Source organism: Manacus vitellinus, unplaced genomic scaffold (assembly GCF_001715985.3).
Source record: "Manacus vitellinus isolate BGI_N305 unplaced genomic scaffold, ASM171598v3 scaffold_3_pilon, whole genome shotgun sequence".
NCBI classification, from domain to species: Eukaryota; Metazoa; Chordata; class Aves; order Passeriformes; family Pipridae; genus Manacus; species Manacus vitellinus.
Genome location: NW_021940535.1, coordinates 14,366,282 through 14,390,427, shown reverse-complemented (window position 1 = coordinate 14,390,427; position 24,146 = coordinate 14,366,282).

The following is a 24,146-nucleotide window of genomic DNA, read 5'->3' as shown; positions in this document are numbered from 1 at the left end:
GTGTTGTGAGAATATTATGAACAAAATAAAATTATGCAAATGTGTCTCTGTGTCTTTCTATCCGGTGCTTTCTATGTGCAATCTATGTGCTGTTCATTTCCACTATACAGTGGAAACAAAACCATTTCATTATTTTGGTAAATATTACTGCTCCTGCTATCCTTGTAAGTCATTTTGATCTTCAATAAATTTCTGCTCTGCCTTGTACAACATTGTTTTGTAAAAATCTAGGGTACCAAGGCAACCCATGGTAACCTTTCACTCCAGCCGCTCTAACTTTACATACAAATAAAGCATGCAATACAGATATACTCTCAGCTCCATTTTCTTAGGTGTTTAGTCTTGCTCTGGTGCCAATGACAACTTAGTTTTTGACTGAGTTCACACCAAATAAAATGCTTGTCAGTAAAAGCAAGGCTTTTCTGAGTGCTTGCAGCACAATGGGTACAAATTCTCAGCACAGTAGTCACTCAGTTTTAATTGCCTTTGCAGACACTCTGCACAAAGCAGAAGATAGCCTTCTCCATCTCACATAAGCCAGCTCATATTAGATGCACTGTTAGTGCATACTGAAGTGCTCTCACGGAGACAGCAAGGCATACCTATCCTGCTTTATACTCACAGCCTTCACACTGACTTCTCATATAGATAATCGCTAAAAGACACTAGGTACAGACTAGGGATAAAAGAAATAACATGACAACAGATTATTTACAATTGAGACAAGAACAGGTCCATAGAGTACAGCTAGAGAGATCTACTGTACAATCCTTATTAATCTACTTACGGCAAGTTAGGAATAACTGTTAGCAAATCTCTAGACAAACCCTGACCAAAAAAAATTTTTAAAAATGCAGGACAGGGTCTTGTTTACTGCCCACATACATCATCTAGGAAAAAAAATTCTATTGATTCAAGGAATAAGCAAAAAAGAGCAATATGTCTTCCTTTGGCTTTAACACGGGGTGAATGTTATTAATTTTCTTATTACCTTCACTGTTTGAATCCAAGTTCAAAAACAGCACTTCTGAGACAAGGTCAAGATCATGCTGCACGTTATTGTTAAGGAAACAGCATACAGAGTCGGGACTTGTGTCTTGTTGAGATTTTACTTTCTCATTGCAAGGTCCCTATTACCACAGCTTCTGATAGCATAATGGTTCATAAAGAAATTACTTGAATGACTGCACACTGAAATCAATATTTCTCTCACCACTGATAGAAATAGTTGAAATAGATTTCATAGAATTAAATTGATTGGAGGGAATGTGGAGCAGTAAGGACTAGAAAGAAAGCAAAAATTTTATGAAGCGCCAAAATCTTGGCATGTGCAAGAAAGATCATTAACTATTCTACACTGCATAAAAAGAAGTTCAGATTAATCAAGAACTGAGGTCACAAATGCAATAAGAGGTAGAACAAGAAATTCTCAAGCATCCCAACCTACTGGGCAGGCTGTGAAGACATAGTAACAAATACTTTTGCTGTTATTTGTCTTTACTTTTAATTAGTCACTTTTTACTGTTATCATCCAAAATTAGTTGAATCCGTTAGAAAATACAAGTTTAAAGTTTAAGAACCTGATAGATTAGAAGCATAAGAGGAAAAAAATCTTTTCCAGGAAATCTTTCTTAAGTGATCTTTTAATGATATATTAAATTTCTGTATACTGCTGAAAACTGGCAATCAGACAATTTTAAATATGAACAGATAAAAATGGGATTGTCACGATGCCAAGCAGCACTGACACTGAGAACACAAATATCAGCATGAAAGGCTTTATAGTTCTGTTGTTCTTGTTAATATTCCACTCAGTCTTTCTGGTCTATTGCACCCAGGCATGCAGGTCAGTTTTACATGATCATGTGTAAAATGAGGAAGAATAGTTATAAATCAAAACCATAATAATTTACAAGTGTTTGTCTGAAAGGCAGAAGTGTTTTTCTTCTTCCGATCAAGACCACTTAAATGAGCTCCAGATTTTTCTATGCTCCAAATATAAATTCATCTGCTCCCAGTTCTTAGTTTTAATAAATCTATACTCTAGGAGAAAACAAGCATCCACGTGAAAGAAAAAATCTGAAGTGATGAACTAGAGCTCCTAAGACAGAAATTTGCTTTCAGTTTTTGCAGACATGCTTATGTAGCCCAAAGCAAGGCTGTACATGAATATGTGAGTTATTTTTGTTTAGATATATCAGCAAGACTAAGCAGCTCTTGGCAAGTTTACACCCCAAGGTTACTATATTGCTTCCAGTAACCCTAGTAAGTTGTGATCCTGTAGACATATCCTTATGATATCCTTAATGAATTCTTTACAGTATCGGCCCATTCTATGACTCAAATAATATTCAGGCTGCCATGTCTCAGGCCTGTACTACACTACTTCACTTGTTCTGGAAGTCAGAAACTGAAATGTGCAGTAGTCCTCTTATTGTAAAGGGGCAAGATTTCCTTTGATAAATAAAAGTCTTTTCTACGACTGGGATTACCTAATTAGGTGCCAGATGGTTCACATCACCACACAGCAAGGGAAAGACCTAGATATTGGTGGTGACAAGGCAGCACTCAGGCAGGACACAGCAGTGACCCAAAAAGATCACCAGAGAGGCAGAGAGGCAAGATGTTACAGAGAGGCAATTGTTACAGAGAGGCAAAAAATAAATAAAATCCAGATGCCGCTTAGCCTCAAGGCAACATCTTCAGGAAACATTGAAAGCACAACCAGTTCAAACCTGCCACAAAATCGGGTGGGAGAAAGAAGTAATATATAAGAATAACCAATAAGATTGGAATAATTTGGACTCTCAGCCTGTACTCTTTTCCCTGTGCTTAAGTCTTTAAGTGAGGACATCCCTTGAAAACAAATGCCTCTCCCCTAAGGCAGGGATCTTCCCATGTGACTAATAAGATTGAAAAGAAATAGGATAAAATGCAAGTGATCCAAAATTTATGATGCTGGGAAAGCAAACTCTCTTTTTTTCATCTTTTGCTTTTTCTTTTTCTTGTTTGTTTTCTTCTAACTCACATGGTTTACAGAATGATCTGTGACTAAGGAACCTAATGTAATTAGGGAACTGAATAACATAGTAGTAAATGTATCTTAAATGGGGTTGAATGCAGAATAATGGAAGCAACAGGATGAATTCCTTGCATGCTCCAATGGCTTGTGCTCATAACCATTTACAAAAAGAATTAGACATCTTTCTGAAAAGCACAATGTCCAATGGCAGTATAAAAACCACAAATAATTTTCAGCCTTCATTAAGGAACAGATAACAAGCAATCTGGAAAATATCAAAGTGCCATTATATGAAATCAACGGCACAATCACATTTCAGTTCTGGTCATCCAATTCCACCAAAACCGAAGCACAAATAGTATAGGAAAAGGAAAGGCAATAAAAACAATTTGAGATACAGAAATATTTCCATATTGGAACAGATTGAAAACAAAGAAAAGAAATATTATAATTCTTGTTTGGAAAGCAAGAAAACACCTGGGAATACGACAGATCTATGAAATGAGTAATGTATAGAGAAAGGCAGCAACTGGATCCTAGGTAACAAGGAAACAAAGAACAAAAGAGATTTTTCAAACCAATAAAACATATGAAATTCAGTTCCACAAAATACTATTGAAATGAAAATTTTATTAGGATTAAAAAGAAACTACCTAAACTAAACACATTTCAGTAACGTCAGTCTGGTTGCTTTCAGATATTGTTGTGTGTAGGGATATAACTGCAAATCTTTCCATAAAAGATTAGATTCTAATCTTTCTCTAAAAGATGTGGTATTAGCTACTGCTGGTCTCGGAAAATGCAGCTCTAGATGGATATTTAGACTGGGCAATTAGAGCAACCCGGGTGTTATTTGTGAAACTAAATAGCATAATGTGTCCACTAACAAATTAGTCAAAAACACTTTGGAAATCAACCATTTACTTCAGAAAAAAAAAAAAAGTTAAATGAAAAAGATAACATACCAGTGAGTTATTTCTCAAAAAAGGAAATAAACCAAAACAAACAATCCCCCACAAACACAAAAAAACCCCAAACAAAAACACAACAACCAAAAAATCCAAACTAACAAACACCAAAACAAGTATGAGGAGCATGATTCATATCAATGAAGGTCTTGTAGTTTTGAATTACTTAGCACAAATAACTTTTGCCAATGTGTTCAAGACCTACAAAGGATGAAAACTTCTGAAAAATATTATTTATAATAACTTCTGTAACTACAGTGCTTTAGCTAATTCTTACAATGGCTAATCATTTTTCATGCCTCCCCAGCCAAGGTTAGCAGTTGATCTCACCTGTAATTGAGCTACTACTTCAGATAGTGAAGCACACTCTGAAGGTATTCGACTTTTTATGAAAGATCAGAACAAGGTTTATTGATTCCAGGTTTTTCTCCCCCCTTCAGCTCATGGTAGAAAATTTCATACAGTGTAATTGAAATAAAAGAGATATTAAACCCTAAAAGTCAAGGTACATATAATTAAAAAGTAATCACTGTTCACTTCAGCTGTGTTCTAGGACATTGTCTTATAAGTCTCAAAAGCCACATCATTTTAAACTACTCATTTCTGTCTGCTCTTTATTTACAAATTACTGGCATTATTGAAGTTCGTTTGCTTTGATTATTCCACGGACACCACTTAATAGAGAAATTTGGGCTTCCCAAGCTCATTTGACAGAGGTTCACAGATCAGACTCAAACCAAGATCTCTGAGATAAAATGCACTTATTTATCCACTAAAGCCATCTACTGGAAAATCAATATCTCAGATGTAATGAGTGGTAAGACAAGTAAATTAGAGTACAGATTACTCTGTCAATTGGAACACATAACTTTCCTCTGTAATTAAGTATTTCATATGTGATGCACTGCATTTGGCACTGGTTGCTTTGTCTAATTACTGTACATTTCATTTTAAATGAACAAGAAATTTCCTAAAATACCTTGGCTTCCATTTCCAAAGGTGCACGAGCCAAAATAGAGGCTCTAGAGTAGCAAGAAAAATTTCCTGCCCTAGCAGGAGCTGGCACTGGAAATAAAATGTTCTGTGTAATTAATGTGCCTGTCCTTTTTCACTTCAGCCGTGCTACTGATATGAAAACAGTTACTTTTAGAATAGGTCTAATCATCACTTATCCAAAGCACAGGAACAGTGCGAATACAGGAGGCAACATGAAAAATTACAGCTGAAATCCATAATTCGAGGAAATATTTCTATTTAAAAGTACAGCTAGAAGAATACACAGTTCCTCCATATTATTCTTAAAATGTCCATTGACAAAGAGCACACAGACCCTGTCTCAGTTGGCAGGTGGTTGAGGCATCTAAAACCTGTTACACCTGTACTGACACAGGACTATATAGTGAGTTCAGGGCATACACAGCAATGACATCAACTTTGGAAGAGGAAGATCTTGGGGTGGGATGTGATCCCGGACAAACAGAGAATATTCTGAACACTTGAGAGCCTATACCATAGTTAGAGTTTCCACACTGTCAAAGATAAAGGAAGAGTTTGGAGTTTGTCCATGCTACAACACTAGTGTGAAGGACCAGCAATAACCTGAGTCTGAGAGTTCTTCTGTTGTGCAAACCTCTGTTCTCAGGATGGAGATAATAGAAAGGATAGGGTATCTGCATCCCAAGAGTATACCTGCAGACTCGTGAATATGAGTAGTGCCTGGACTCCTAGATTCAAGAGTCTGAAAGTTTTCAACTACCTCTAATCAGATTTAAACACAAAAGACTGATAAATACTATACCGGCATTTTAACAGATCTGAGACTTACATCTGTTTTTAAAGAAAGGGCTAGGGCACTTCAGATGCATAGTATTGGAAGATTATATACCAGAAGGACAAACTGGAAATACCGTATCACCTTGTACACACTGATATATATATTTTTATAAAAGATATCTCATATTATTCTGCGGTTTTCAGGTACTGTATGTAGAAAAGTTTTGCTCACTCTAAGAATAAAAAAGAACTGTGATGTCTGTAGTTCTAAAGAACATCATGGATGGAGATAAAAAGTTCACTTTTTTGTGTTGTTCATTTATTCTTCAGCTCTTTCCTTCTCACTGTTGCATCTGATCCACTATCCAGAGAAATCAAAGGAAGATTTTTCTGATCCGTGCTCCTCTGTTGGTGTCAGATACAATCAAAGACTAGGAGTTCATTGCATTACAAAGCGTTGAGATTTAGTAACAGATCAGATCAAATTGGTTAAGGGAAACTACCACAGATCAACATCTAAAGTGCATTGCCTTTTTCTTGAGTAAAACCTGGCCCGTCGTCAAGGAGGAAAACTTTTCATACTTTGATACTCACTTTGTCCTTTCAAAGTCACATAAAAAAAACCACAGATGCATGAGAAAATAGTTAGTTGCTTGGACTTTCTCTTAAGTGGGAATTATCATTATTTTATTTAACATGCACTGCAGAGAAGGTATTTTATTGCCAAGGAAACAAAAATTAGGGTAGACCAAAGCCCTTCTGTATCATCAGTAACAGAGAAGAGAATTTATATAAGTATGAGCTAGGGAGTCTGTCTCTGTCTACATTGGGATCAGACCAACAAAAAGTGAAAAAAACCACACTGCTTAGAGTGAAACTGCAGGAGACAAAGGTTCTGCCACTCTCACAAAAAAGCCAGGGAGCTGGGCACACAAAGTGATCTCTCCACCTGAGCAGCCACCAGCTCAAAGTCTAGACACATAACAGAGACGAGCTTCAAAACTTTCTCAGTCATTCAGCACTCAGCAGGACTTAAGGTACAACTCACCTGCTAACCTTACATAGCAGAAAATCAGATTACATAAGGAGGATCATACTACCTTTAGAGTACTCTGATCCTAGAACAATAAGAATTCAGGTGATTCAACCTGCCTGCCCATCATGCTACTTCCATCCAGTTTGCTGCTAAAATTAGATGCCTTTGTCACTCTGCTTTCAGGCATCCACAGTATAAACATTGAAAATATGGAAGATGTATAGGCTGAAATGTTTGTTTTTCACATAAAACTTCATAAAAATCTATTCACTTTATTCCTAGCAGTCACGTAGACACTTTTCACTGAGCAACAATCATAGGATCTAATCTTAGTGTCAGGTTCAACCATGCCCTCAAACCCTGAAGAAGGCACAGCTGAAGCCATTTACGTTTTCATGCAAAGGAACTAGGCATGGAAGAGTATTCAGGAAAAGTAATCCAAATTCACTTTTTAATATGATTAGTTAAATTGCATTTGCTGGCAAGTGGATGCTTTGACTCAGAATGAAAGTGACCTTAACTTGGTTTAGTTTAATTTGCTTTGGAAGAAGATCAGGAATTAATCTGATTTAACTAATCCACCTTAAGTCCATTAATTACTTCAGATTCTTGAGTTTTCCAGTGCAGACAAAACCACTTTCATCTTATCAGAATGTGAGCTTGCAGATCTAGAACAATTTAAGGAGCATATTCCAGATACAGGTTAGCATCTCCATAGCTAAACCTCATTAAATAGTTTTGTGATCTTAACACAGTTCCATGCAAAACAAGAGATTAATCACCTACAGTGGTCTACAGAGCAGGTCATGTGTGCACTAAATACAATAGACTCGTTTCAGGCAGGCTCACCAGATACTCTGCTGCTCAAGAGGCTTTTAGCTGATAACGATTGGAAGTTTTATGGGTCAAATTGGTTTATCAGCTGAACTGGTATATTGAAAATACTGAAAATGCATCTTGAAAGAAAGAAAATACAGAACTTTTCTCTTTGACTTTGCAGAAGCATTGGCCTTCTTTCCGGGTTTTTAAGAGTTTCTCCTAGAGCAGTTGATATGCAACCAGGATAGACGCTCCGAGGCAGAAAGTTTCAGGTGGCCCTAGGGCACCAATTCATCACATAGTGCTGGTATGAACCTTGCTCAGTATTTTCAAAGGTTTTCCATCTATCACCTAAAGGGAGGTCAAACATATTGATCATTTTGCAGCTCTTCAGAGGATGGAAATTGCCATCAGATTAGGGGAAATCTGAACTAGTGACACAAATGCAAATGGTAATTCACTCAAGGAAAGACAAGCTGAAGTCAAGCCTGCTGCAGTTATTCATTGAGGTTTCATGACACTTGTCAGCCACATATCACAAATTTACTGCAGGGAACAAGTAGACAACAGCCCTACTCTTGCCAACCCAGCCCAATAAAATGCTTCAGGGAGAACTCATGTCTCCACACTTCCCGTGGTCCCAACTCTCTCAGGGAAAGGCTTCTACTCTCCCTGCCTTACATCTACACTAACCTCAGCAGGCAGGACTGAGTGCAGCTGGGGCCAAGCCACTTTCCTTTCAGAGGATCTGTTTAACCTGGGTATGGAACAGAAGTCTGGGGCAGGATATGCTAAATCCATGCTAATGCTCCTTCTGGCCTCCAGGAAAAGGGGTTGGGAGGTGCAGATTCCAGCACAAAACTCAGAAAAACACAAGAATATGGTAAAGACACCGAAACAGCTTTACTCTTAGCAGAAAAACCGTCTCAAACCTGTTCACAGTATGTTGGTCTCAGCCTGCATTCCTCTGCCTACCATGTCATGAAGCCAGTGAGCTGATGCCCAAAACACAACTAATGACACATTTCACAGCTGAGTGGGGCATATGACCCACTCAGTCACTGAATGAACAGTATCTGTCCTGCCTGAACATTACCACATACTCTCCAGACAGCTAAAAACATCACTAGCCACTAGTTGTGGCAGGCAGAATGGGAGAAATCCTCTAATCCCACCCTGAGGCCCGACAGATGCCTTGTCGCTGGTTAGCTGAAAATGCATGACTCTTTCACTTCAGAGTCTGCCTGAGTCCTCTCTGAAGCAACAGAACTGAGGCAAGTGATCTGCATTTTAACTAACACTTTTCAACTAAATCCAGTTGCCACAGTAATGAAGCCATCATGAACTAGTGGCAACCAATGAAAATAAACTCACCTATGAGTTTGATTAGATTCATCTAGGAAGTTAACACTATAAGGTTGTAACAGGCCTGGAAAATAAGTAGTTTCGTATGGTTAGCCTTCTCCAAGATTGTTAAACTTCTACAACAGCAAAGCAGGTAAAATGCTAAATTTAGCACTAAACAGACTTTCTATTTTAAGGTATATTTATGACAGTAAAAACTACTGTCTTACACACACACACATGCAAGTGTTATGGCTGGAGTTTCTTTATTGATTTAGAAAAAGACACATTTTCTGCTAGCCAGACACTAAAGGAACCAAAGAAGAACCTCACACACCCTGTAAACAAAATATATAGACCATAAAAGCCAAACACCATGATGAATATAGAAATAAAATCTTGTGTCATAATCATATTATTACTTGAGTATCAGTTACAGCAGTATGCTGTTTTGGGCTGGGATAGAGTTAATTTTCTTCACAGTAGCTAATATGGGGCTGTGGTTTGGATTTGTCCTGAAAACTGTGTTGATACGACAGAGATGTTTTTGCTGCCTCTGCTGAGAAGTGCTCACACAGAGTGAGCCTTTTCTTCTTCTCCCACCACCCCACCAGTGAGTAGGCTGGGGGTGCACAGGGAGCTGGGAGGGATCACAGCCAGGACAGCTGGTGATACAGCCAACTGACCAACGGGACATTCCATATCATATGGCATCATGCTCAGCATGCAAAGCAGGGGGAAGAAGGAGGAAGGGGAGAACATTCAAAGTGATGGTGTTTGTCTTCCCAAGTGCCCATTAGATAAGATGGAGCCCTCTATTCCTGGGAATGGCTGAACACTAGCCTGCCCATGGAAAGCAGTGAATTAATTCCTTGTTTTGTTTTGCTTGTGTGCACAGCTTTTTCTTTATCTATTAATCTGTCTTTATCTCAACCCATGAGTTTTCACACTTTTTCAGTTCTCTCCCCCATCTCACTGAAGAGGAATTAGCTGGTGGCTGTATGGTGTTTAGTTGCTGGTTAGGGTTAAAACCCATGGAAACATCCATTCTGCAGGTACACCCTGAAGTGTGGATGGCTATGAATGAGGTCATGATGGATCACCTCAAAATGTGCAGCCATGGATAAGACCATGACAGAGCAGGTACTCCCCTGCAGGGACTGCAGCCACAGGCAAGGCCATGTTGGAGCAAGTTTACTTTTGAAGGGACTGTGACTGTTGATAAGGCCACGCTGGAACAGGTGTACTTCTGAAGGCATTGTGGTCCACAGATAGGGCCATGCTGGAAAAGATGCACCTCAGAGCAACTGTGTCTTTGGATAAGTCTCTACCACAGCAGATGTACCCCTGAAGAGGCTGTGACTCGTAGATAAGGCTCCACAACCCTAGGGGACTCCGGATAGATCTGTGCATAAGACCAACGAAGGGGCAAGTGGAGGAGTTCATTGCAATGTTAACCCAGATGTCTGGTCCAAGGGTATTGGAAATACCTCTAAGACGTTGTAACCTGGGATTGGAGTTGCATATTATGGCAATTACTACATCAAGAACCCCTTGATGCTGGCTAAGCTAGGAGCAAGGTGAGGAGTTCATTGCAGTGCTAAACTCTGCAACCTGGCACAAAGGGACAAGGAGTGGGCATTGTAATCGAAATATGTTTAAGTTGTTGTAACCTGTTATTTCAGTTGTATATTATAGGAATTACTATAGCAGTAACTATTGGAACCAGTGGAGGATAAGCCATACAAAAAGCACTGCAAGCACAGCAGTGACCCAACCCAAGCTCCCTTTGGTGCCCAATAACTCCATGCAACACATCACTTCTTCTCTCCTGAGTGACCACCATAAGCAGCAGACAACAGGAAAAGAATATACAGAGTCTACAGTGGACTACAGCAATATATTGCTGTATTTACATGCAAGTGATAGATAATGGAATATCTCCATAACCATCTTGTGTCTTGCTGCTCTCCAGACAATCTACTTTGGGTTTTGGGTGGAACAGAAAAGAGAAGAAATCTGCAATTAATAAGATGAGTTTTTAAAGTATTCCGTTCTACGTGTATTTATTCTTTCTCTCTCTTGTGGAAAAGCTAAGGGAAAAGAGAGGGAAGAACCTCTCAGGAGTGCTGTTAGAGATAGATAATTCACAATGCACATTCTCACCCACAATGCTTATTTGTGTATGTTTTCAAATATATTTTACATAGATATACAAAAGATACTTCCAGAAACATAATGCAACATGGGATTTCATATTAAGTTTTATAAGATCAAGTTAAACAAGAGAGAAAGATACAGGAAATTGCTACATTAAGCAACTCAGATGCTATGACTTTTCACTAATTTTAACTCAAGACACAAAACAAAGATTATTTGTTTGTTGCTACCCTCTATTCCAGAGACCTGTGGTTGTGGAGGCAGTGGACTTAATGCAAAGAAATAACTTCACTCAAATCATTCTTGCACTGTTTCAAGGGAAGGGCAGAAATACAAGTGACTCAGGTACTGCCCAAAAATCTACTCCGGCAAGCTGTGAACCTATAACACAGCTGGCAAAACCTATGAACAAGAATCAAATCTCAGTTCAAGTCCTGGATGACATTGAATCTACTTTGTGTGGAAAAGTCTTTCCTAGTCACCTTCTTCCTTCTTAACAGTAGCTCTTCTGTTCATCCTTTTATCAGCCCTACCACCTATTCTTATCATTAAAGGACTACAGATCAGCTCCATGAAGTGTCTAATACCCACAGCCATCAGCCTGCTTCCTGCCTGTGCCTATTCACCACAAATACTGAGCCTTTTCTTCCATTATCTTTTTAGATTTCAAATTTGCAAAACTACCAACATAGCTTCAGATCAGACTCCCTCCTTTCCATTACAAACTATATTGCTCATATACCTTCTCACAGCCTACCTTTCCTACCAGCAATCCTTCTTCAGCACCTCTTATAAACATATTTCCTTCACACTTAGTTTTTTCATGTTTCTTTGATGATGCTACCTACTTCCTGTCTCCCCCTTTTCTTCCTCTGCTCTTTTTGGTACTTACAGTTTCTTCAATTTCTTTGCCTTCTCTTCTCGGATGGTTCAATATGCCCTTTTCTCCCCTCTTCCACAGACTGTATATGATTCAGTTCTCCACTTAGCCTACCTTCTGCTCTTTCATTCTTATATTTGATTTTGAAGTTACATTCCACAAAATCTAAACAAAAAGCAGGAAAGAAAGCAAGCACTAGTAAAGCCCAGATCATAGATCCATACATCCTCCAGCAAAGTTTAGCTCTGGGGGCCTTGCTAACTAGTGGTCTTTAAGGAGGGCAAACAGGTAACACACCTGGAGCAGAAAATGACTGCACTCAGCTGTCTTGGCTCTAGCTCACATCACTGTGAGATAGATATTGCTGTGCTCCATGAAGCCAGGTGTTACTCTCAGTGTAGAATATAAACACCACATAAGCAAAAAAAAACTTAATACAGGACAAAACTACTTACTTAATATTAGTAAAGCATTCTGAAAAATAAATTCCCAGAGGACTACTGCTCTTCCAGGTGTGTGGCCTGCAGCCTTATGCCTTTCAGCAATCCAGCTGAGGCAGTCAATAACCACTTCGAAAGATGCTGCTGCCCAGAGTGAATTATCACTTAATTAGATGGAGCTGGGATATTCTATCACATGTGCAATGCTTTATGAATAAAATCAAGCGTATTCTGCTTTCTAAGCATTCATCTCACCACAGCACAAAACCTGGGAAGTGACAGCTTTCTACCAGAAGGAAATCTACCCAAAAGAGTTATCTGTTATGTTTCAGAAAGGAGTGCAACTATAAACAGTTCAAACAATTCAATAGTCTGCAATGCTGTCAGTCATAAATGCTGATGTGGTGCAGGAGCAGAGAAAAGCTGCAGTCAATATCAGGACCCTGTTGTGAGGAACTGTATCAATGTGGGAAAACAGCCTTGTGAGAGTTTCTCTGCAAAAGCAGCCCCATGGTCACTCCCCTCCTATGCTTGCTCTAATTCCCCGCTAAGGATGCCTCTATACTAATCCACTTCCAAACTTGAAGCAATTTCAGAAAGATCCTCTGTTTGGATTAAGAATGGCCACATGATGAGTTTGTGCAAAAATAGCTGGCATGCTTTAAATTCACATTCTAGATTGTTTCAAAACAGCATTCGTGTACAAGGTTATACCTTAAACATAAAATCTCTATCTTGAAGGATTTGTTAACCAAAAAATCCAATCTTGCAAACACTTATACACCTTCTCAACATGTGGTACACAATTAAACCCTTACTGTATGTTTTAAGAAGCTTGCATAAAATTTCATGATCTAAAATGTTAGGAATAGCTTTTAATTTCCAAGTTAATTGGAGGTATCTCTCTCATGTCAAACTCATAACAACAGGTCAATAAATTCAGTAGGAGGTCTTTTCAAGCAACATTTAAATTTCCAGTTCATAAAAGAAGACTCTAAAATCAGCATATACTTGAGTGAATATTGCACTTCTCAAGAGGCTAAAATCACTTATACTTCTCACATTTCAAACGTTTTGCTAGATCAAATACTATAAAGACACATGTTGACATTTTAATTATTTAGTTAGTCCATTACTGAGGGCTTTCTATACAAAATTGGCGCAACATTAATTCCCTGGTTAATTTAACTCTTAAAAAGGTAGTGCAAGGAGTGAACAGAAGGATGAAGGAAAGATTTTAACTAATATGGATGCTAAAAGGTTTCATAATTTGTGTAGCACATGGAAAGTCCCTACAAAAACCAGTTAAAGAAACATTTGTCATTTATACATACATGGGGCTAGACTTCCAGGGGACAGTGATAGTAGCCCAAATAAATCCAAAGACCAATTAAATAAATAGAATATTAGAGTAGCTTGGGTTGGAAGGGACCTTAAAGATCATTTAGTTACAACCCCCCTTCTATGGACAGGAATACTTTCCACTTGACCAGGTTGCTCAGAGCTCCATCCAACATGGCCTTGAACACTTACAGGGTTTGAGCAGCCACAGCTTCTCTGGGCAACCTGATCCAGTGCCTCACCACCCTCGCAGTAAAGAATTTCTTCCTAACATCTCATGTAAACCTATTCTTTTTCTGTTTGAAGCCATTGCCCTTTGTTCTGTCACTACGTGCTCTTGTAATAGTTTCTCTACATCTTTCTTGTAGGCTCTCTTCAGGTACTGGAAGGCTGCAATTAGGTCATCCTGAAGCCTTCTCTTTTCAGGGCTGAACAAACCGAATTCCGTCAGCCTTTACTCATAGAAGAGGTGCTCCATCCCTCTCATCATCTTGGTGGCCTCCTCTGGACTCGCTCCAGCAGGTCAATGTCCTTCCTGTGCTGGGGATCCCAGGGCCGGATGCAGCACTACAGGTGGGGTCTCACAAGAGCAGAGCAGAGGGGCAGAATCCCCTCCCTTGACCTGCTGGCCACACTGCTTTTGATGCAGCTCAGGATACAATTGGCTTTTTGGGCTGCAAGCACACACTGCCAGCTCATGTCCAGGCTCTCATCCACCACCATCCCGAAGTCCTTGTCACTAGAGATACAGAATAGAGATGCGAATAGTGAAAACTGATTCCAACCTACATTCAGTACAGGGTTGAGGGCAGTAGCCATCAAGTCTCACGAATGGGCAGCACTGTACACACAAGGGAGTAACCCAACTGAGAGCACAGCTGGTGCATGAATTCCACTGAGCACCTCTACTGATAGGTCTCTGCAAAAGGTCCTAATTAGATAAAGCTTCTATTTTCTGAAGGGAAGCTCTGAGGAAATGTAATCAGTGGCTCTGTACTAATGAGTGGGAGATAGACTGTGTGACACTGAAGGTACAAACACTAAAAGGCAAAGGGGGATGATGCATATTGGACTATTTATCTTTCTAGAGTAACTGTCATCATTGATGTGTCGCGTGTAATCTCCTCTGAAAGCTGGTATCAAATACTGAAGACCATGAATTCAGAGAATGTATATGTATCTCTTCTATAACATTAAATATGTGACATTAATAGCTCCTTCAGGGTACTAAAGTATAAATTCCTCAGCCCTGGACAAGAGTAGCTAGCCAGCAGGCTAGCCCCAATGCCTTTCTCCAGAAAAAGCCATCAAGCCCCCACATTTTTGTTCCAAACCTCACTTCTCAAAGATATAGACCACAGGTGATTGAAGACACTAAAGCTTTTGAAAAAGAAGAGAGGGAGATTAAGTTCCTACAGAGAAGAGAGAGAGTCCTCAGGCAAATTTTGAAGATGAAGCAGTAAAAGTAAGTGGGGAATTACACAGGAGGGAGACTGCCTGGAACACAACTATGTTTAGGCTCTGGTTGAAAAAGGGTAAGTGTGACTACCTACTTATTTAGACTAACTGGATTTCTCTGTGTGTGTGTTTGTAACGTTTCCTTCCATATTGGCAGGCAGCAGTATGGCCTTAACTTTTTGCTTGGCCTTGTTTGGCCAGTTAAGTTTTTCTGAAGCTGTCTACAAGGTGGCTTGGGGGAAACCCCCTGAACTGAGCAGATAGTAAAAATTTTAGCGTGACAATGACAACTGTGGACCTGCAGGCATTTTTAGAAGAGCCAATGCTGAAGGGTACTTCTTGCTACACTGCTAATGACCCTTATTTGCAGTTCCTACCACGAGTGCCAAGCCTGGAAAAAATAGTTCCCTCTGGCAAACAAAGACCAGAATTTCTCTTGCAAAGAGCAGATGGATGAGCAGTATCCTGAGACTCTAGGCAAAGCCTGAGGCATCACATTTGGGAAATTTCCAGTTATCTTTCTTTTCCCTGCTTTCATAATTTAAGGACAGCTTGTAGAAGAAGCCAAGCAAATCTACCATAACCTAAGTAACATTTCTGAAAGTCATATGGTTACACTGCTTTACCAGTTACACTGTAAACCCACCTTTTTCCGTTAATCAAGGCAACTGTTGATACCTCTTGTTTCACTTCAGTGGTGATAAATGCCTTTGTTTCTCAGCATCCTAATTCATAGTGAATACTTAAGAGTACTCCAGATGAATCAGCAGGGGTAGCAAGAAGAAAGAAGGGCAAGAGCTGCTATTTTAGAGTCCAGTTGATTTAGTATCTTAGTCTCCCTCCTGATTTACATTGTGTAATGTTGCAACATTCGTAGAGTGGGAGACATCCTGGACCAGCTGGTTATGAAAGTAATTTGGGTTTGTATCTCACAGTCTACAGCTGCCTGGCTTGGATAGACAGCCACCACTCTCCAAGTGAGCCTTATCTTATAACAAGCTTTTGATATTCATCATGTGTCATCCCTCATCAGCTACAGTCTTGGTTTCTTTGGGTTATAACAGCTCTACCAGGCATGTGGTTTTCCTGGGAACTTTTTGCCAGAAGCCCCACAGAAACAGTTTGCATGAAAAATTCATTTACATCGAATCTCTGCAGCATATATTTTATCAAAGCAAGTGTTTATACAGTCAACCAGTATAAGCCAGAGATGGGAGGTTTTAGGCAATCAGCTGTAAGATTAGGAAGAAATCTGAATATATATCCTGCTTATGCATTTCTGAATATAAAAAAATAAATATCCAGTAGCACAGGAACAGTAGGCAGCACGTCACTGCTGTCCATCAACTATTATATCAACTTCAGTAATGGAACATGGATATTTATCTGGGATGAAAACACACTGCTGTATGGTCTGCTTGGATTAACTCATCACATAAATCCTCTCACAGGAATTTTCAAGAGGTACTGAAAGCATCATTAGAAATGTCAAGGTTAGAACTGCCAAGAGCTACAGTGTGAGGAAGCCTCAATTGAACAGGGCAGAGTGTAACAATGAAAACCCTCCCAATTAAAAATGTTTGGTTGATTTAACTTTTTTATATGAAATCAAAACACCAGTTTATTTCTAATGCTTCTCTTGCTGATCAGAAAAGCATCTTCAGTTTAGAAAATTATTTTTATTTATTTTCCTGCTATGATTTCCCCAAACACCTTTGCAAATTGTATGTCTGAGTTCAGAGTGGTTTTCGAGAATGCCTGGACTGCTCATAAATTTTAAGCTTCCTATCATTTTAATATTGCCTCAATATTAAACCTCTCATATATCCAGAAATAAGCACAAATTTTCAGAGGTGATACTACACAAAGAAGATCCAAACAGAGTTGCAGTCCTGTGAATGGCGAGAGGACATCCCAAAGACTGAAGAATGAACAACACTGTTTTGGAGTTCCTAAAAAAAACTATAAGACTGTATAAACACCAGAAAAAGTCTTCAGACACTTGCAAGGAAAAGGAATTTCACACATCATTGCTATTAATAGACCCAAATAAAAATGAATAAAATTAAAAATAAAGTTTTGATAAAATGCTCTCAGTCTTTATTCCAAACCTCATCCAGTTCTTAAATGTAGTTTTTATGACAATAATCTATTTTTCAGAAGTTACACAGCATTTTCACGAAACAATTTCCCATCTTAAAAAATATTTGTGTGCAAAATAAAACAAACACATATCATAAAGCTGGAAAAGTCTCTGTTTTTGTGCTTCTGTATGAAAACCTAACTATTTCATTTGGATATTTTATTACAATACCCCGTGGAAGTCATGCACTGGTTGGTGAATGCTGCCATTCTCCCCTGCACACTGTGCTCCCTAGCTGCATTTTCTCTTCCATCATTAAAGATCTACTCTCACAGGGGATGACACTGTCATAGTCCCACTAGGAAGGAAGGAAATTGTGAGCCAACAGGGAAATATATTTGAATCCAAAATATAACTGATTTGAATGAAATGTTCCAAATTCAAGCATTTTGAAAAAAACTTTTTTTATCAAGACAACATAAACAAACTAAAGTCTCCATAGAGCTGTACTTTAAGGTTTTGTCAACAATGCATCTGGCAATGTATCAACAATGTAAAGTATCTATCAACAACATGAAATTTTGTCTACAAGTATCTGAAGGAGGAGTGCCAAGAAGATGGAGCTCAGTGCTGCCAAGCAGTAGGACAACAGGCAACGGGCAGAAACTGATGCACGGGAATTTCCACCTGAACATGAGGAAAGACTTCTTTACTGTGCAGGTGACTGAGCACTGGAACAGGTTGCCCAGAGACGTGGATTCTTCCTCACTGGAGACATCCAAGAACCATCTGGACACAATCCTGTGCAGTGTGCTCTAGGATGACCCTTCTTGAGCAGGAAGGTTTGACCAGATGACCCACTGTGATTCTGTGAATGGTAAACAATAAGGCACCACAGCATTTGTCCCTATAAATGCCTTACCTAAGTGTAGGAAAGCTAGAAATCCCCAAATTTAGGCATTATAAACCCAGATATTTCTACAATGTCAATACCATTACTGAAATTCTTACTGTTATAGTTTAAATCATAGTAGGCCAAATTTAATTCATTCAGGTAGAATTTGTTCTTCCCATAGGAACGTCTGTGAGAGGGGTTAATGGCAAAAGAAAGAAGTATCCCACGCTTTATTCTGTTTTCTTTCAATAAACCAAATATATTTACCTAAAATAGGTAAATATCAGCATAGTAAAACCTGAGAGCCACTGCAGCCAGGGAATGCTAAACTCTGAGAGAGTGCAAACAGGATTTGTGAGAAACAGAAAATTAATGCCTTGGATTCTCTAGTATAGGGCAAGCATGCCTTCTAAGTGTGTCCCACAAGTCATTTGAGCACTAAATGCTTCATCATAGTATTCCAAGTGAGAAAGGTGTGATACTGCAAGGAGGATGAAGAATGGTAAATTTGAAGGAAGAATGTCATAATAATCCTACTAAGATTCCTTGCCTGTGTTAGTGCTACAATCACAGTGTTTTTAAAAAGCTACATTTTTTAATCTCCTGTGTTTCTTAACATATATACTTGTTTCTCTCTTCCCACACACTTTGACAGGTAGTTTCTTTTTCTTTTCCTTGTTTTTTTCTTTTTCACCTGTTAGTTTTCAGGAACGAGAGCTGTGTTTGTGTTTTGAATTTATAGCACAGTAAGAACATTTTGAATTTAAAGCCGTAATCTAATGTAAGTACATTAAATCACTACAAATAATAAAAGGCAGATATAAATTGTCCTAGACCGTATAGTTATAAATGCAAGATATACGAGTCAAGATTAAGTTGTAGCGGCATTTTGGCTGTCTCAATATAAACTAAACAGAGATGGAACACCTGTTCTGATCTTCACAAATTGTACATCTATATGGATTCAAACAGATAGGTAAGCCAATGAGACACATACTAAAATTTCTGCAAAGTAATTCATCCTTCTGCTTCAGTTATTAATCCAAAAATAACAGTACACGCCAACTTCAAACACCACGCAGGTCAGAATTGGCAGGGAGGCTCTCATAAATGAGGGAAACTGAATGAAATCTTTTGTAGAAAAACGTTACCTTACAATGACTTCAGAAATCTTTCTCATATCATCTTGTGATGAGATGCATTTCTTTATTCTCACATTACTTCTCTGTGGCAGGTCCATTTTGAAGCATAAGAAAATAGCAGCCCCACAGAGAGAAAGGAAAGGAGGGGAGGAAAGTAAGTGTCTTATTCAAGGAACATAAATACCCAAACAATGACCAGAGTATCTATGAATGAACACCGAAGGCGCATTTTTGATCCATGTTGTCTAGTCTTATTTAAGAAAGATTGATATAGCTATCAAAGTTATCATATATAATTACTGCCATTTTCATGGAAATAAAGAGTGTTCATGAAGTCATTTGACTCTGCCAGTCATCCTTTACTCATAGTGAAAATGAGTAAGAACATGGTTTTACAATGAACAAAAGCCACTCCCCATCACCAGCAAACTGTTCTTCTTGAGCACCCCGACAGGTCTATACACACTTCAGTCTTTACACTTTAGCGATAACACAGCTGTTCCCCAAATGTGTTCAACAACTGTTCTCTAATGCCATCAGTTTCACAGTGTAAATGGGTCCTAAAATAGCTGGAACATTATGTCCTTTACCATTACATCTTCCCGCCTGGCTGCCAGATTGCTCTCTTTTCCTTTTTTGATGGATTAAGTAGAACCACAGCAATTTGTTGATTTGAAAACTAAGCAATCTCTTTAAACTGCCTCTGTGCTCACTCACTGCTGTCACTGACTCTACCTGAATTCATTTTGGAGCCTGCATTACAAAAGCTTTCTTCACGAGCGATTTGCATATGCAAGCAGGGTTGATGAATCCAATAAAATAGATTCATTTCATATCTAGACACATCTTTAAAGATTTACTTTTTGGCTCAGCTGCTGACACTGGCTACCTTCTCTTTTTCTTCTTACCTATCTTTTTAGGGGCATATGTTGATTCTGCAAACATTTCATTTGTAAGTGATGTCCTTTCACAGGTGCCCCTCTCACTGGACTGTGCAGAAATGCCAGCAATTATTCAAGCTTTGTGCTCTTCCAAGCTTTGTCAGTAGCAACGGGCCTCTATTCAAACACCAGTGTGATTTTTCTTGAAACTAGCAAGAAAAATAGGCCCAATTCCATTGCCAGAAACCAGGAACAAATTAATTAACAAGAGACTTGACATCAGAAATACATTCTTCTCTGTAATTTAAGAGCTTCCCTTCTCCATTGAGAGGTGAGTGGGACAACAGGCCAGCTGTTAAGGTTTGGCTATGACAGCTTTTCACTCAGAGGGCATAACTACAGTTGTGTTGCACTCTCTCCTAGAGAAAGATGAAAAAAGCCCACATTTGTTACCCTAAAACCTCAAAACAAAGCAAGTCTTGCACTTACTTGCACAGTAGGTAACACCAGCAAGGTCAGATCACTCTGCCTCTTCCCCTCGTTCACCAATAGATGGTGGCAAAGGCCCCCTCTGAAGCTGCCATTGGACTTGCAATTATTTTTTAAATCCCACTAATAACATAGAAAATGGGGAAGGCAGATCCAGACGTCTCCTTTGCAGTAATCACCTATAAACAATAATTTTTTTGTTTCTAAAATACCTGTACATAATTACTCTGTTAATGCCATCTTTCTTTATCTTCAGATATGAACATATTTGTTTCTTCTTTTGTAAAGTAACAATAGTGTTTTGCCTTAATGTCAGGCAACAGAGCATAGAGAGGAACATCAAAGCAAGTTCTTCTAAAATAGGTTAAGAAATGATGCTTGTTCCTAAGAACTCAGCACGTATCTGCCTGAAAGGGAGAAGGGACCAGAGAAGAAACACTCATAGAAAGTGATTTCAAACTCACTGTTACATTAGCATTTTGAAGGGTGGGCTGCTCTTTTCCAAATTGTCAACAATCAGGGCAACTTCACATCATTTCAACAGGCTCCACATAACAGTCTGCCTCTCTTGGCCGCCCGTGTCAGGCTCAGCAGAGTTTTGATGGCTCAGGGAAGCCAAGTATCAGAGCCTTGTTAGGCAGTAATTTGTGGTAAAATTAGCAAATATTATTTTATTTTTATTCAAAGGCTTTTTAAGTATCACTCTTGTGCTTCAGGAAGTTGTGCAAGAAACCTACTTCTGCCTCACTCAGGAACAGAGCAGCATGGGTAGAGCACTAAGGGTGGCTGGAAAGCCAGTAGTGCAGGTAATATGTAAAAGAGGAGCTGTGAAAATTTGCAAAGAACCCACCACAACACCATCTGAAGGAAACCAGATGTGCTGGCCCAATTACATAGCATGCAATCATATCCCACCTATCGTAATATGATGTGGTTTGCAGTTTATGATGATATTCACCTCCTCATTTCATGATCCTGTGTAATGTTGCCAGCAAATGACTGTCACATTCCACATCAGCTCTTGAGAGTCAGGTAAGTTTTATTAATCTTTTATTTGAGAATAAAGACTTTTGAGGTCCTTAGGTTCAAATTGGTAAAAAAAGGTGATTTTAGTCCGTTTGTTATCAGGTTCACCTGAGTTTCTTTAATCACGTACCTTTGTAGAGCACTTCACAAAGATTCTTTGTATTTCTATAACTCACGCAGATGCTTTGTAGTTCTTGGCTTATTTGCAGTAACTCATCTCCAAGCTCAACTCATCTCTGGTCAGCTTATTTGTTTAAGTACCAGTCTGTCAGTTTAAATAACCCACTATGCGTCAAGCTTTCTGTCTGGAAAATAAGAACAAAAAAGATATTTACATATTTTTTCCCCTTGCAAGTATAGTGAAAACTTCCCCCACTATTTTGCACAGTCAATAATATTTTGATTTTTGTATGAAGGGTCTAAACTCATTTTTCTAAATTATAAACCTGTTTTTTCCTTCTGAGTTTGAAATGTAGGTATGTACAGAATCCAAAAAGACATTCCTAGCAACCCACAGGGCTCTATTTCTTACCAAGAGATAGAAAAAGCAGCTCTAAACCAGGTATCTGTGATGTTGCATTAGGTAAGCTCCAGACATCCCTTACAATCTAAATTATTCTACACATCTATGACTCTATAATTCATTCGCCCATTAGTTTGCATCTCTGGGTTATTTATGAGAGAAGGGTTCTGTTTCTAAGAAAAAGATAAGTTCAAAACAGAGAAGATGGATAAGTAGTTCAATTTTTGTCCTTATCCAGTCCTGAGCTGATATAAACACAAAAACTTATAAAACACTCAGAGTCTCAAAAGGCAGTACAGTGTGGGTACTAATACTTTGCTAAGAGATCATCACAGATAACACACAAACCTCCTTACAGTTAAAATCTAAACAATTCCTTTTTTTATCTCTGTAAGGTATTCCTACCTTACTGAGTCTTCAGTGTGAGTTTTTCGTTGTCTACACAAGGTGAGGTGGTATCTTTACTAACTTACAAAGTTAAGTAAACCGTAGGATGTGTCCTGGGACTTAATTCATGGCCTCTAGAACCAGCTTATGCTTTTTGATATTATCATGCATTTAGCTGAGACAAGAGGATGGCAAGAAATTGAACTAGAATTTTGCTATTACTATTACTATTATTGCTTGTAGTAGTAGTAGTAGTATAGCAGGTTGGAGAGAATTAATTTATGTTCCCGGCCACCACCTTATTTATTCTTCATTGGCTTTTACAAACTTTGGGTAAAACATATTCCTGAGGGTTTCAATACTATATAGTTTTTTACAGAGCAATCTGGGCAATAGTAACAAAGAAAACCAACAGTGGCCCTACCATAAAGATTAAAAATCAAGTAATGGTTCAAACAGATTAGCAAAAAAAATTAGGAGAGCGTGTTTAGTGTACTGGGCTGATTAGTGGTCACCTTTCTTGCCAGTGTACTTAAAAGAGATTCCTTGGGAAGTGTGAATTATAGCATTTCTTAGGACAAGCAGTGTAACAGCCTGAGGACAAGAAGTGAAAACACACCTTCAGAAGGGAAAAGGTTTTCAAACCCACCAATTGTGCTCCAGTCATTCCGTAGGACTATATGCAACAAAGACATTTTACACGTGTATTCTCCATCCAGCACTGTTTGCTGGGTCTAGAGTACTGCTTCAATTTTAAAAGCTTCTTCAGCATCTGCCAGCCAGTTTAGGAGTAGTAGTGAGAACACTACAGCTTCAGTTTGTGTAGAGAGGAAAAGGAGAATCCTTGTTTGTTTTTTTGGAAGTCAAGGTGCATAATGGAGGGAGCAGCATTCAGCCTGAAGAGAAACACTAGTGCTTCAGTATACTGAGTATAATTATTCCTAAAAGCTCAGCATTTGATCCAATGTCTATTTAAGTCAATGGGCGTTTTTCATTGACTTGGGGTGATAGATAAAATGGGCCATTAGTGCACTTTTTAAAAGCTCTGCTGAACAAACACATCACTAGGTGGTTCAGGTCTTTTTTATAATGCCTTTCCTTCTCTGTCAAATATGGCATTTATCTCTAGTCTTGTGCTTTACTGCAGCTTGTACTGTAACACTTTCACCTGCATCACAGGAGAAAAATTCCCAGCCTCTTTTCCTCTTAGTAACAGAGAATCTGCTCCATTAGTGTCCTCATACCTCTGCTGCTCTGAAGCTTAAGACACTTTATCAGAGTATACAAAGGTAGGTTAGGGTACTTAATGCTGTATACCCAAGCTTAAAAAATACAAAAAAAAAAACAAACCACATTTTTGTCCTTTAAAATTCTAATTAGACTATTTTGTTACAGAATTTCAGATCTCTCACTTTGAAGTGCAGCAGAGTGAAACAACTGGGCAGTAAGCATGGATTCATCAAATGAAAAATACTAGGA